Here is a 6,000-nt window from a genome sequence, read left to right as displayed (position 1 = left end):
GTCCTTTTATATGAGACAAGTAGCTGTTTAAATATTGTTCTACATTGTATGTACATTGACCGTCTTACGGCAAATCTTCATTATTCTATTATAAGCCTAAAATTGGCTATATTAGCTACAAAAGCCTGGGGTTCGTGTGTAAACCCTACAGACTATTTACAAGGTAATAAAACTCTTACATATATGTAAATGCGTGTGCACAATTGTCTCGAACTGAAAATCTCACGCCAGCCAGATGACCGAAGGTGGCAGCTCTGTATATACGTAGTGTTTTTCTGAACATAATACAATAGTGATATATAACCCTTACTACCTATAATGAACAAATGGCAAATCCATATTTAAATTATTTATATGGCATTAAATATAAAAAAGGAATATCAGTAATGTTACTTTTCCCTCTAAAACAATAAATATATTGCAAGAATTCATTATATATAAAACTTCTTAGCAATTAGATCTATGGGTAGGTAGTAAGTGTACTATAAGGCAGACGCCGATGTATTTAGTAGACGCCGTGCACAAACGGCGCTGCGGCGTAAATACACGTATAAATGCATAAATACGAACGCAAAGGGTCCGTAGCGGAGCGCCCGGGGGCCGCGGCCAGCGGCGGCGGCATCCTGCGTCGGAGATGTTCGGGAGGCGGCGGCGGGGTCAGAGGGTAAAGGCTGTTCACCCAGCATCCTCGACTCTACCATACACAGCCATCTTGGATCTGGAGGAGAACACAAATTAATGCGGTAAGTGTGTTTTTTACCCTTTTCCCCCGGTATCCGCGTTTTCTTCTGCCGATATTAAGGCGCTCGGTGAGCCGGGGTACCGCGGAGGTTCGAGCCGGTTCGGGCGTATTCGGGCCGGGCGCCGGGCTTCAGTCCGATCGCTCTATTTATCGCTTCTGGTTTTTTCCTTTTTTTTTGTCTGGAGCGGCGGAGAGCCAGGGGAAGGAGGCAGGGGAGGCCCGGGCTGGCGGCAGCCTTCTCCGGCCGGTTACGGCACGGCTCACGGCGCCGCGGCTCCCTATAACCCGGACCGGTACCGACTGGGCTCGTTAGTCTGCGGAAGCGCTGGAGGCTCCGAGCGCGGAGCCGGTTAGCCTGTCGGCTGCTTGGGCTAATAACACGGAGCGGCCGCTCGTGCTGTGTATGTGTGTGCGGTCCCGGTCCAGCTCTCAGTCTCGGTGCCGGTCCCGGTCCAGCGGCCGTTGCCAGGTCGTTTCCGTGGCTCCTCGACCGCCGCGGCGCTTTGGACCCGAAGATGGGTGCTCCGTGCCCCGGGCTCGCCGCTGACTCTTTCGCCTCGGTGACTCCTCGTACAGCCCGTTAAAGTGACGTTTTCCATAATTAAAGTGACATTTTTTCCCCATATTTGAAGATGCCTCCACATAGGAGTACCGGAGGCAGTTCGGGGTAACTCCCCCCGTTGGGAGTTTCGCTCGCCGCCCGCAGCCCGGCGGACACCGGCCGCCGGCTCCGCTGATCCGTCCCGGCTCCGCTCTCCTCTCTTACCTGGTTACTAACCTGTTGTTAACTAGTGGCCGCTTTAAAATCAAATGACCGTCGGAGTATGTGTGTAAACTGGACTGGCAACAATGAAACGTCTGTGCAATACTGACGCTGTAAGGTGATCTGGGTGAAACCAATACAGAATGTAAAGCCAACTTCATAAGTTAATACCATTTATTTTATGTGACTGAATATGTCTGCGTTTCATAATTTCCGACACTTTTGCACGTTCTGTTGCGCCAGATCGACTGTAGATGTACTACTGATGCAGAAGTGTCTAGTAAACATTACATGTCGATTTGACAGCTGATGAAAAATGTTTCTTTGATATAATGTTTATCTCCGCTTTGGGACCGAGGCTGCTGTGAGTGGAGTTGTATTAACGCAAATGTAGGTCATCCAAGTGTTGCAGTTCAGTTTCGTTATTTACAAGTTGTGGTTTGATTATGCAGGGCGGTGGGAAGGGGGTCGGAATCATCGCCTTTTTGTGTTGCCTCGCTGTTTATTTAAAACAGCCGACGATGTTGCCAAAACGTCGCCGTTCACGCAGGGAGATTAAGTCATAAAACAGCAGGAACCATGTTTAATATGATTTTAGTGATGGCTGATGTGGCTTCAGTGTCGCGGCGCTTCCTTGAACTTGCAGTAGTCTTTGATCTGTAGTCTTTCTGCTCCTATAAACACTGACTTGTCATGACCCAGATTCTCCGCTGAATGAGATGTGCTGAAAAGGTCCCACACAGGTTTTTTTTTTTTTTCCTGAGAGTCGTCAAAGGTTTTAATATTCGGGGCTGAATGTTTTTAACTGGATGGGAATAGCGTGATTTTAACCTGGCTGACAAATAAATCGCACCTAATGGGCAACTACATATCACCTTGGTTTAAATGGAGAAAACAGAAGTGGCCCTTCTGTTTCGGAGAGTGGAATATGACCAACAGGGCTACTCTGTGAGTTCAAGTAATCTGCCCCTGTCCTGCTTTAAGTTTCTCATGCTTTTTTGTCTATCATTATTTTGTTTGTTTGTTCTTTTTTTTGGAGGTGTGAATTTTTGCCTCAAATGGGGGGCACTATCTGAAAATCCAGTGTGAGGCTGCTCTGACACCTGCTTCTGCGTCAGCTTTCCTGCAGACGCCACCACTGCAAACGTCTGCCGGTGGCCGCTTTCCTGGGGAGGCAGTCATCTGAGAACGTAGAAAAAGATACTTCGGTTGAAATTGGCTCATCTGCCCCCCCCCTCCACTGCATGGTCAGCTTTTCTGCATGGTAGGCGGAGTCAGATATAAGCTCCGTAGTTATGTCTGATACCCCGAGTATGGATGCGAATCAATGCTGGGGCGTCTACCTAATGTTACACTGTGCTGTCATAATGGAGGCTTGTCTCGTTTTGATCATGAGTTCTCTGGGCTTGTGATCAATCGAAATTAGGGGTAAATGCGTCAAGGTTTCCCCTTTTTGGGGACGGACATCATTCTCTAACTGCTTATCTTGCTCAGGGCAGTGTGGACATGTACACTTGAAATGCTTGCATGCTTAGCGTTGACATGTTCACGAGTTGCGTTGGATCTTCGGACCTGCGGTCGTTGAGGAGTGCTTTCGCTCCTCTGGGTGTAACTGTAGATCTTCTTCCATCTGTGTACTTGTTGACTCGTTCCAGCAGGCCGTCACGTGCCTTTGCGAAAATGTCGCGTGCCGTGGGCGTGAGCTGTCTTTCATTACCTGCCCGCGTTCCCGTTGGTTCTTGGTGAAAAGCCACATGGGCTCCAGCAGCAGTTGTAATGTAAGGATTCTAGGCCACAGAGATGTATTGCTGGGGCCTCATCATCATGCACTTTGTATGGAGCCTGCTGCACACTCCACACTGAGGCTGCGTCCTCTAGCGACTGCCAGTTGTACTCTTAGCTGTAGATTGTTGTACCTTTTAAGGTACAGAACTGGACTCTGAGGAACATTTCTGTACCATTGGGGTACATTAATATTGTTTGTACCTTTTGGGATGTTCCTCAGAGTCCATTTCTGTACCTTAAATATACAATTACAAGGGTGCATGTTTTTACCCTTTTTTCTGAGAATTTAGTATCTACTTAATAAAAATTTCTTGTCATAGTACAACATAGTACATAGTTGTATGCTTCTTTGTTCTGGTATGTTTGGTACAGGAATTATTAGGTTCTTCAAGGTTTCTCAAGTCCCACATTGTGTAGGTCAGCGTCTACAGCCTTCACAAATTCCTAATTAATGACTAACTTTTTTTTTTGTAAAGTCCCATGTCCTTTGGAGAGGCTTTCTTGTGGGAATGTACGCCATGTTTACGTTTTGTTTTGTTTCTTCAGAGTGCTCACTGACCGTGTTTTTAGCACTTGGCATCGAAGGAAATGACAACAGGTGTGATTTCTGGGGCGGAACGAGGGCTGTGCCTGACGAAAAAGAAAAATTGTGCTAAAAAACATGTTGAATGTACTGACATAGCAGTGATGGAAGGCTTTGAATTTTAGTGCCGCATATCTATGATTAAAACATGGAGACGGAGGATCTACGTGATTTTAATAGTTTGCATTTTCCAGCGAAAGTAGCCATTTAAATGGATTTCCGTCTCCATAGTTGTGAATCGAGTGAATGTGCTTGAATCCATGTCTCGGTATGACTGATCCCGTCTCTGAGCTGCTGTGTTCGCATGTGACGGCTTGTTGGAAAAGGCACACGTGCACAGATGGCATAATCCTGTGTGTTCCGGGGGCTCTGATCGCACAGGTGAGCCTAGCTGATGTGTATCACAGACTGTGCATTCTGTGTGCCTGACTGTGAGATGAATATCTTCTGTGCTGCCAAAGTGGATACAGAACAGAGTTCTGTCTAGCTTAGTGATGTAATAAAGGAGAGCAGAAGATATTCTTGATTTTATTGTGTTACTTTTCATTAGGAAATATGTCAAATTAGTTTTTTCTTTCAGTAAATGTACACTTACTCTGATAGCTTTCTTTTTTTTTGACTGCCTAAGACTTTTGCACTACTTCTGCGGTACTCTGCGTGTTTTTCACTGCCTTGTACGCCCACAAACACGGGCACTTTCCATGTGTGCTGATGACAGTCTTCCTGATCACGAGATGTGCCCAACTGCTGGTTTCTCCAAAGCTAAATGTGCAGTTCTCACTGTTAGGATTTAAGGATGATGCTTAATACCGCAGGTTGAACTTTTGTTGCCCCAAAACATTCAATGGAGGAAACCTGCTGTACGTTTCTCGTTGGAACAAAGGTATCGTGCCTTTGGTGTGTCGGCTACAGAAACATGGTGCTCTCTGGCTAAAAGGAGCCTGCGGTCTGCAGGCGTTTGCTGGTCGTTCTGCTGGCGGGGGCTCTGCTGTTCTTTCTTTCTTTTTGTAAAAGGTTCCCTTTTCATCATTTGAGCTATTTTTAAGTCAGTGGAACAGGGGGATTAAGTTAATAGCTCCGTCGTCTTTTTAATGTGGTGTCCTCTGTTTACATGGAGTGCAGATAGGCGCCCTGTGTTTTTAACGCAACGTGGCACATCGGGGCGCATCATGTGTGGTTGCTCTGCCTCTTGCTGTGACGCGTGGCTACCAACCGAATCAAACGCCCGCCAGAACACCGTAGCCGTGCCGCGGTGCCGGCTACTGTGCCAGCCTGGTGTCCCCCTCCTCTGGTCAGGTGCAGACTCGGGGGCTGAGAACGGCGAGGCTTATCGGTGACCGTCGCCCCCTGGCTGCGGCCCGAAAGCCTGACCAGCTGTGTCTTTTGGCCTCGCGGGATGGATGAATACCCCTCTTGGTGCGAGGTCGGCACGTGGGGGGGGCCATCGCTGACAAATGCACCATTGATTTTGCCGGCCCTTCGGTTGTGAACGCCGGCATTCCTGCCTATAAACAAAATAAGGGGGGGGTGGTGCTTCATTGTGCCGGTGTGAGGCAGGAATTCTGCATTAAAAAGAAATGCTTTTGCGGGCACTTGGGTGAAGCTTGTTGGGTTGATCCCTACTTCTGCTGTTACGTAGCTGTTTTTATAAAAATTTTTTGCTCACTTCCATTTTTAGTCATGAGACCTAAGAGGTCTTTTTGACTTGTGTCTCATCATTCCTAGTTAGTCTTTTATGCCAGGTCTATATCTGTTGAAGTCCCCTTTGCATTAAAATGCTTGGTTCACATCAGGTCTGTTTGCTTGTTGGGATGAACCTCTCAATGCCCAAATCCCTAACCCTGTCCCCTTCTGGGTTGTCAGTAAGCTTGATGCTAATGATTCATTATTAACGGTCTGTCCTTCATGACACCCAAGGGGGAATTTTCACTTCATTCTATTGGTGCGCCCAAAAAGGACGTGCGGAATATCTGGGTGATTCCTGCTCATCCCTCATCTGTCTTTCATAGTCTGCTCCACTTGACCCCACTGACTAATGGAGTCTGTTAGTTGACTGACTGTCCCGGCTTTAGACTGTTGAAGTATTTGTCAGGATGTTATGATCGTGTTGTTATATAACATCCCTTT

At 47.1% G+C, this 6,000-nt stretch overlaps 1 protein-coding gene across 5 annotated transcripts in view; it reads left to right on the top strand.

Moving 5' to 3' along the window:
* Positions 1-604: 604 nt before the first annotated feature.
* LOC125739128 (CCR4-NOT transcription complex subunit 2) overlaps positions 605-6,000 on the top strand; it is a 39,423-nt gene continuing 34,027 nt past the window's right edge. For 4 of the 5 annotated variants that reach the window (XM_049008976.1, XM_049008970.1, XM_049008969.1 and 1 more), the window contains exon 1: positions 605-743. The gene's annotated coding sequence lies outside the window, so the exon portion shown is untranslated. The remainder of the gene's footprint in view (positions 744-6,000) is intronic. The other variant, XM_049008959.1, reaches the window with a different exon arrangement.

The sequence above is a fragment of the Brienomyrus brachyistius genome, chromosome 1 (assembly GCF_023856365.1).
Source record: "Brienomyrus brachyistius isolate T26 chromosome 1, BBRACH_0.4, whole genome shotgun sequence".
NCBI classification, from domain to species: domain Eukaryota; kingdom Metazoa; phylum Chordata; class Actinopteri; order Osteoglossiformes; family Mormyridae; genus Brienomyrus; species Brienomyrus brachyistius.
This window is presented reverse-complemented; position numbering and strand designations above follow the sequence as displayed.